The 9,352-nt window shown below is 40.6% G+C and overlaps 1 pseudogene; it reads left to right on the forward strand.

Annotated features, from left to right (window-relative positions):
- The first annotated feature begins 1,608 nt into the window (after positions 1-1,608).
- Positions 1,609-1,916, forward strand: LOC122451508 (annotated as a pseudogene).
- Positions 1,917-9,352: the final 7,436 nt, after the last annotated feature.

Consider the following 9,352-nt stretch of genomic DNA (forward strand, 5'->3'; position numbering starts at 1 on the left):
ATTCATCCCACCCCCCTCCTCAACCCACCCATGTTCACTAGTCCATTCTCTATGTCTGTGTTTCTATTCCTGCACTGCAAATATAGGTTCATCAGTACCATTTTTCTAGATCAGGAAGCTTTTTAGAACCAGATACATAAGTGGTGTTTAACATACTTCCCATCACATTCCATTGACCAGAACTCAAATATGTGATCACATGTAGCATCAATGGAGCTGGTGAAATGTCTATCTGTGTACATAGAAGTGTTCCGGTTAATAGCTAGCTAGCCTCAGCAACAGAAGTGAACTAACTTTAAACAAATGCACACAAACACACACATTTGTGTTTCAGTTTTTTTGATTGTACAATAGAGCTAAAACTCTTGACAGCTTGTTCATAGGCTTTATTTTAGGAGGAGCAAATGACAGAATTTACATAAAATTGCGTTGAAAGTGCCAATGATTTCTACAATTTTTTTCTGATTTGGGGGTTGGTGTCTCTTCTCAGATGCCGGGAAATTGTTATGCTATAGCCATATTTTTCTGTAGCTACAAAATAGAAGATGGGGGACATAGCACTAAATTCAAGAATCAATTCTATCAAGGGTTTTGCACTGGGAAAAGTAGGAAATTCTCCTTATAAGACTACTTCCCATGAATCCAAGTTTCTGCCAGCTGTATGTTGGGTACTAGTTAAATATTTGTTGATATAGGAATATTGCTTTATTCTCCTAGAACCCAGAAAACCTTTATCAATATCATATGTATTAACGAGAATTCTGTGAGTGAAGATGTAAGATAAGACGAGGGAAGGATAAGAGAGAAATAAGAAGAGGAAACAGAAGTATCAGAGAATGCTACCTTGCTTCACAGCAGTAATGTTTGTATATATTATAGTATTTTACCCTGATTATTTTTTATATTTATTAATATTTAATTTGTTTGGCTATGCTGCATCTTAATTGTAGCACACAGGATCTTTGATCATCATTGTTGTATGTAGAATCTTTTAGTCATGGTATGTGAACACTTAGTTACAATCTAGTTCCCCGACCAGGGATCAAACCCCAGCCGCCTGCCTTGGAAGCTTGGAGTCTTAGCCCCTGGACCACCAGGGAAGTCCCATATCTTGATTATTAAAAAAAAAAAAAAAAAAGTTTTACTGAGAACAGACTTTGAATGTATAGATGGCTAGAAAAATATTTATAATGAATTTCCAAAAGCCATATCTAGATTTCACATCATGATATGAAAAAAAGGCTTCCCTGGTAGCTCAGTGGTAAAGAATCCGTCTGCCAATGCAGGTGATGCGGGTTTAATCCCTGGGTTGGGAATATGCCCTGGAGAAGGAAATGTCAACCCCCTCCAGTATTCTTGCCTGGGAAATCCCATGGACAGAGGAGCCTGGTGGGTTACAGTCCATGTGGTCACAAAAAAGTCAGACATGACTTAGCTACTAAAGAACAACATGAAAAAGGAAGGTAGGGCAATGGGGCAATTGTTTAAATTAAAAATGACTTAAAAGATTGAAGAACGCGGGAGGAGCGGCAGCGGTCAGGCTACTCAGAGCGCGAAGCGCGCGCCGTGGCCCTCAGGCAGCCGGCTCTGGCCCGCCCCGCCGCCACGATGCCCAAGAGGAAGGTCAGCTCGCCGAGGGGGCGGCGAAGGAGGAGCCCAAGAGGAGATCGGCGAGGTTGTCAGTTAAACCGGCTCCTGCAAAAGTGGAAACAAAGCCAAAAAAGGCGGCGGGAAAGGATAAATCTTCAGACAAAAAAGTGCAAACAAAAGGGGAAAGAGGAGCAAAGGGAAAACAGGCGGAAGTGGCCAACCAAGAGACTAAAGAAGACTTGCCTGCAGAAAATGGAGAGACTAAAAACGAGGAGAGCCCAGCCTCTGATGAAGCAGAAGAGAGAGAAGCCAAATCTGATTACTAACTACACACTCAGTCCTGTCAGTGGTCCCTGTTTCCCTTCTTGTACAATCCAGAGGAATATTTTTATCAACTATTTTGTAAATGCAAGTTTTTTAGTAGCTCTAGAAACATTTTTAAAAAGGAAGGAATCCCACCTCATCCCATTTTTTAAGTGTAAATGCTTTAAGAGGTGAAATCATTTGCTGATTGTTTATTTTTTGGTACAACCAGAAAATAGTGGGATATTGGATACGGGAGGCTTTGATTGTCTTGGGTGTCAGCTTAACATTCCATAGATGGGGAGTAGCTTTTATATCCTATAATACAAAAGCACACTAAATGGCAGTTTGGAGTCAGTTGTGCATTTAATGTCTTGAACACTTAATTACTTCTCTTCCCATATTGTTTTGGTAGAATTATTTCCTCCAGCAAACCACTTTTTGATCTTGGCTCTCCTGGTCAGAATTTTGTGCACTATACTATAACATCTTTGGTCGTAGCAGTCCAGTTTTCCTAGTAACTTGGTTGATGTGCTGTGAACGATGGACAGTTTAGGTATGTAGTGTATATGATATTAAACTGTGAATCAGTGGGACTTATGATGTAACAACATATCAATATTTGAAGATATTGGTACTTGATATCCTGTTAAGGAAAGTTTGCTCCAAATTTTAAGCTGGAAAGTCACTGGAATAACTGTTAAGAATCACAACTACATGATATTTTAGATTTCTTGTACGTATGTGAAGAATTGTGTACAAATTGAAATGTGTGTGTAGTGATCCTCAAAACAACCAAAAAAATCTCAGTTATAAAAGAATTCCTTGGGGGAAAAAAAAAGATTGAACAAGCAGATACAGTGAATGGAAACTGATTGGATGATTGTATGAATAAAGCATTCATGAAACAGTCAGAGACAACGAGGAAAAGGTAAATATGAGCTAACATGGTGTTAGATGATATTGATTAAATCATAATAATTTTTAAATAGGTGAGATACTAATCTTGTCATTAAGGAAGGATGTTCTTAGTTTTTAGAAATAAATACTAAGGTATTTAGTGGTAAAAATATCATGATGTCTAACATTCCTCTTAAAAAGTTCAACAAAAATATAATGAAGTAAATATAACAAATGTTACCAGTTTTTCATTGGCTTGCTGAAGGATTGGGACATTTGTCTCGAACATCTTGGTCTTCAAAGCATGGGATACAAGGGATAAAAACTAGGTAAGTTACAAAGCAGGGCTTGGAACAAACTTGACTTTAAAAAAGTGAAAATGAAAAACTGAAAGAAGGTAACAGTGAAAGTTTGACTACTTCAATTCAACCTAATGGATATTTAGTGAGCAATGAAGCACTTATTTTATACAAAGCAGTGTTAACCATTTTGGAGAATTCAAAGGTTACTAAAGCAGTTCCTTCTATCAGGAAAACAAAATGATGTCCTGAAAAAGTTAACAAATTGGGCGTTCCTTGGCAGTCCAGTGGTTAGGATTTGGCATCTTCACTGCTTTGTCCTGGGTTCAATCCCTGCTTGGGGAACTAAGATCCCACAAGTCTCACAGTGCAGGAAAAAAAAAAAAGTTTTAATTAATAAATAAAAAACTTAAAAAGTGGAGAAAATATTTGCGAATCACTTGTCAAACAAAGACTCAAAACTAAAAAATAAGAAAACAAAAACCACTCCCCCCAAAAAAAGTTACAAAAAATGGAAGGAAGGTATCAGGAGAGGTCTTCTGGGAGTGGAGGGCAAAGGAGGTCAGAGAGGTAGAGAGATCTCCTTAAGTAAACGTGTTCACTCATACACTCATCCATTTACTGAATACTTGTTTAGCACTGAGAATGCAATATAAATAAATCAGGCAAATGAATAAGATTCATAAGATGCACAGCCCAGAGCAGATTTTTCTTCCATCTTAAACTGAGTCAGGGTTTCTTCTCAGAATGGCCTCTCTGTTCATTTAATGCTAAGGCTGCTGTAACAAGATAGCAAAAGTTGAGTGACCTAAAGCAACAAAAATGTATTCTCTCTAAATTTTGGAGGCTAGAAGTCTGAAATAAAGGTTTTGCAAGACCATGCTCTGTCTAATGGCTAGGAATGAGAATGCTTCACGCTTCTTTCTAGCCTCCAAAGGGGCTATCCATCTTAGCATTCTTTGCCTTGTAGATTTTAGTCTCTGCCTCTGGGGGCACATGGTCACCTCTGGCTGTGCACCTCTTCTCTTCTTGTAAGGACACCAGTTACACTGAATGAAGGGTTCACTCGACTCCAGAATGGCCTCATCTTAATTACATTTGCAACGACCCTATTTCCAGATAAGGTCACATTCTGAGCTACTGAGAGTTAGGACTTCAATATATCTTTTGGGGACAAAATTCAGTTCATAAATACCTGTAATCCTAAAATCAATTACATCTATACAACATGTGCATTGGGTTTCACTTGTTTAGAAATAGGACAATTATGCCTCAGAAACAATTTCCTCAAGCTATGATAAGCTGCAAGTCTCCTGGGAGGCCATGACTCTGAGATGAAATGCACGAGAACTCTATTTGGTCCCTAGTTTTTTGTGGTCAGCCTGTTCTCTTCTTAATTTACATTATTTAAATGTCAGAACATATTTTAGGGTATTATGATATGGTATGTGCACACATTAGGCTATGTGCTTATATAGCACATACATAAAATGAAATTTTAGATAGCTTCATTTAACAATAAATTTGTGCATCTGCTTCATAAGAACTTATCACCGCTCAAAGGTTTCTTGGCAACTGAGTTATTTTTACCTACAGGAAACTAAAGAGGAGCTGGAGGGTATTTAAAACAACAAATTCCCAACTGTTAGGAATTATAAGCCTGTGTCCTTGTGTAATATCTTCCTGGACAGCTGGCTCTGGCCTAACTACTCTGAAGTCCAGTTTTCAACTGACCAGACACTTTCTGAAGCCTGCCCATGCATGGTGTATGGAAGCCATCAGGCATCACAGGTCTTGTACCGATTATACAAGATGTTCTTTTTATGTTTCTCAGTGAGAGATGCTGCAAAGAGACAAGGATGCATCTTACTTTGGGGACTCTCTGCAGTTTATCTCAGTCAGTTTTCACATACAATTACTGATTACCACCACACCTGCATTGCACCACAGGCCTGAATTAAACTCTGGCTCAAAGATTCTCTGTTTGCTGTGCTCAGATTTCCTAGCCTCTTTGATTCTTCAGTATCTTCACTGGTAAATTTCTAAAATGATACCCATCCAGTAAATTTGTTGGGGGAAATCACCTGATACAGGGCCTGAGTATGAGTCAAATTTGAGGAAGGAGAATAGAGAAGTTATTGCTTTGACTTTTTACTTTTTCTCTGTCACTTCTCTTTCACCATAAACCTGATCACTGTGAGGTCCTGAAGTGTTAGTTGTTCAGTCACATCTGACTTTGTGATCCCATGGACTTAGCCCACCAGCCTCCTCTGCCCATGGAATTCTCCAGACAAGCATACTGAAGTGGGTTGCTATTCCCTTTTCCAGGGGATCGTCCAACCCAGAGATCAAACCCTGGTCAATAGAACTCACATTGCAGGCAGTCTTTACCATCTGAGCCACCAGGAAAGCCCATGAGGCCCTAAGTAGGTTTATACTTTTTTTAAAGAAGTGAGAGCTTCATTCCATTTTTATCAGTTCAAGGTGATGAGAAACTCCATGGTCCTGGATACCTGTGCTCAAGAAACTGACCTGTGCTTGGGAAGGATAGATGTGTATTTTCTCAAACTGCATCATTATCACCATTATCACATTCTTACAACCACCATATTGTCATCACCCTCATCAATTATAGTTAGCACTTATTAAGTGCTTACTATGATTCAGGCCCTGTCCTAAAGCCTGCATGATTTGTGCAGAACTCATTTTTTAAATTTATCGATTGATTGATTTTGGGCTTCCCTTGTGGCTCAGCTGGTAAGGAATCCACCTGCAGTGCAGGAGACCTGGGTTCAATCCCTGGGTTGGGAAGATCCCCTGGAGAAGGGAACGGCTACCCACTCCACTATTCTGGACTGGAGAATTCCATGGACTGTATGGAATGGGGTCGCAAAGAGTTGGCCACAACTGAGCAACTTTCACTTTCATTTATTTTTGGGTGTGCTTGGTTGGGCTTTCTCTAGTTGTGGCGAGTGGGGGCAAGTCTTCATTGTGGTACATGGGCTTCTCATTGTGGTGGCTTCCAGAGCCTGCGCTCAGTAGTTTTGGCTCACAGACTCAGTTGCTCTGCTTCCTGGACCTAGGATCAAACCCATGACCCCTGCATTGGCTAAGGGGATTCCCATCCACTGTGCCACCAGGGAAGTCCCTGTAGAACTCATTTAAACATTAGTATACCTTTTTGAGCTAAGCATTATATGTTTCTCTCAAAATTGGAGAGAAATTCTCCACTTAATTCTCTAGAGTTAAACTTGCTGGGTTTAATCCTTGTCTACTGAGTGGTGGCCTGTGACCTAAGACATGTTACTAACCACCCTATGCTTTGTTATTCTTAATAAAATGGAGTGATAAATATGATACCAGTACCTGCTTCATTGGAATATTATGAAGAATGCTGCTGCTGCTAAGTCGCTTCAGTCGCATCCAACTCTGTGTGACCCCATAGATGGCAGCCCACCAGGCTCCCCCATCCCTGGGATTCTCCAGGCAAGAACAGTGGAGTGGGTTGCCGTTTCCTTCTCCAATGCATGAAAGTGAAAAGTGAAAGTGAAGTTGCTAGTCATGTCCGACTCTTAGCGACCCCATGGACTGTAGCCTACCAGGCTTCTCCGTCCATGGGATTTTCCAGGCAAGAGTACTAGAGTGGGTTGCCATTGCCTTCTCCAATTATGAAGAATACATGAGTGGAAAGTATATAGTGCTTTAAATGTATTTCACAGAAAAAGAATTACACAAATGTTTGCTATTTCTTATCTCTGTATTTTAAATGGGGGAACAGACTTGGGGCTTAACTGACTAGACTAGTCTTACACGACTTTTAAACATTGGCCCTGAGATTTGGCCATAGGCAATCTGATTCTATGACTTCCTTTCACAACCTCTGTACTTCATATTTAAATACACTTTAATCCCTAACCCAGTCAATCACTGGAGAACTGGCACCACGACATCTGAACCTAAGGGCCTGAGACAGGCACAGATAACAGGGCCTCACACCCCCCCCACAGGCTGGAGTGGAATTGAGATACAACTTGGTTTGAAGATGTCCATTATTCTTTCTAAACAGGGTAGAGACACACTGATTTAAAACCCTGCAGATCCTGGAGATTGAATTGCAGAAAAGGCAAACAGTAGGGACAAGGGAGATGGGCTTCCCTGAGAGCTCAGCTGGTAAAGAATCTGCCTGTAATGCAGGAGACCTGGGTTGGGAAGATTCCCTGGAGAAGGGATAGGCTACCCACTCCAGTATTCTGGCCTGGAGAATTCCATGGACTATATAGTCACAAAGAGTCAGACACAAGTGAGTGACTTTTACTTTCACTTTTCAGGGTTTGAAGCCTGAGCTCAGATAGAGATTGAAAAGGCAGACAGAAATCCCTCCTCACCTTCGCTGTTCCCTTGGGTTCAGAGACAAAGTCTCAGGACAGCCTGTTCTGGGTGTGGGTAGAGAGCAGAGGTTGAACATCCAGAGAGGCTTAATTTACTCAGCTGAATGTGGAGTCCGTTCTCTCTGTTGGAGATAGACGATGGTCTGGCTGCCCTGCCTGGGTAATTAGCCTGGATCTTGAAATCAACAGCATTGTCAAGTAGTGATTCACATAATCCCAATCTAGGCACTCACCCACCGTTCTTTCTAGAATACATTTAGCAACAGCTGTGATAAAGAAGTTTGACAATAAATTGAAGTGCTGACTCCATATTTTATAAGAACAAACACATACTTTTTTCATCTTTGTTTTCTTATTATATCCATGAGCTAAGCTCTTCTGGACTTCAAGAGTGTTTCTTGTTTTCCTTTTCTCTTTCTCTCTCTCTCTTTATTTTATTGCTCAAATCTGGCACCACAAGAATTGTATGGGAGAGTTGATTCAGAAGCAATTTCCAATCCTTCTACTTGGGGGGTCCAATCAGCCTTAAATAAAAACCATCATGGCTAGCACTGGGGGATCCTAAAGTTGGAACTTTGCCCCCATACTTTGTAATGGGGCCAAGTTGCCAGGGACCTTCCTCTTGGTTATCAAGTGCTCAGGGTACTCAATTAGGTGTTCCAGAATGCCATGTTCCCTGCTGAGCCTCTAGAAAGCTGTGTATAAGGTTCCTTGATTTACTTTTAATCTGGGACTTTGTTTGGTTTTATTTTCCAAAAATGAAGACAGAGAGTTGGGCATCTTTAAGAAACGCCTTCACCTAAGAGGTAACCTCAGAACACTCGAAAGTCCTGTCTGCAGGAGCTAAGTCGGGTACTGTTAGTCGCTCCCTCAGACCACCTCTCATTGTTTCTCTGGCTCCTTCTCCACAGCTCCTAGGCTGGGACCAGATGGGCTGTGGCTCTTTATTTAGAGCATGGGCTTGTGTTGAGTTTTGTACACTGCCTCTCAAGTTCTGATCCTTGATATACAACTTATTTTCGGGGTGCACGAACTGTGTGTGCTCGGGCACTCAGTTGTGTCTGACTCTTGGCGGGCCCGTAGATTGCAGCCTGCCAGAGTCCTCTGTCCATGGAATTTCCCAGGCAAGAATACTGGTGTGGGTTGCCATTTCCTGCTCTGGGGGATCTTCCCCACCCAGGGATCGAACCCACATCTCTTGCATTGGCAGAAGGATTCTCTATGACTCTGCCAGCTGGGCAGCCCACACAAACAGTGACTTGGGCCCCAGAAATACTCTGGCACAATTTCACTTGATGAAGCTCATATATGAATAAAGGATTTCATCTGTTACCTCATTCATTCAACCCTTTCATCTTAAACTCACCATAAAATTGACAAAGATTTATGATTATGAAATGTTCTTTGCAAACCCTTATTTCTCATATGATCTTCAGGGTTTTTTCCATCAAATAGGTTTCCATCTAATTTACATCCAGTGTTTTTTGTTTGCTTGTTTTGTTTTAATTTTTTTTTTTTTTTTTGGTCACACAATATGACATGCAGGATCTTAGTTCCATGATCAGGGAGCAGAGGGGACACAGAATCTTAACCACTAGACTGCCAGAGAAATTCCCTGCCCAGTATTTTTTCTTTTTTCACTTTGAAATTATGTTTCTATGACTGATATTTAAGTGCTTTCTTCCTATAAAGGTGCTTCTTTAATATCATGGAAGAAGTATTATAAATAAGGGACCACAGTAAGCAAACCAAAGCTCTTACCCAGCTTCCTAGTACCCAGCTAATATTTAATCTACAGGACTTTTAAAAAATCTAAACTATCAAGTCAATTATTCAGAAATATGACTGTAAGAGAGCAATGATACTAATATT

Source organism: Cervus canadensis, chromosome 12 (assembly GCF_019320065.1).
Source record: "Cervus canadensis isolate Bull #8, Minnesota chromosome 12, ASM1932006v1, whole genome shotgun sequence".
Lineage (NCBI taxonomy): Eukaryota > Metazoa > Chordata > Mammalia > Artiodactyla > Cervidae > Cervus > Cervus canadensis.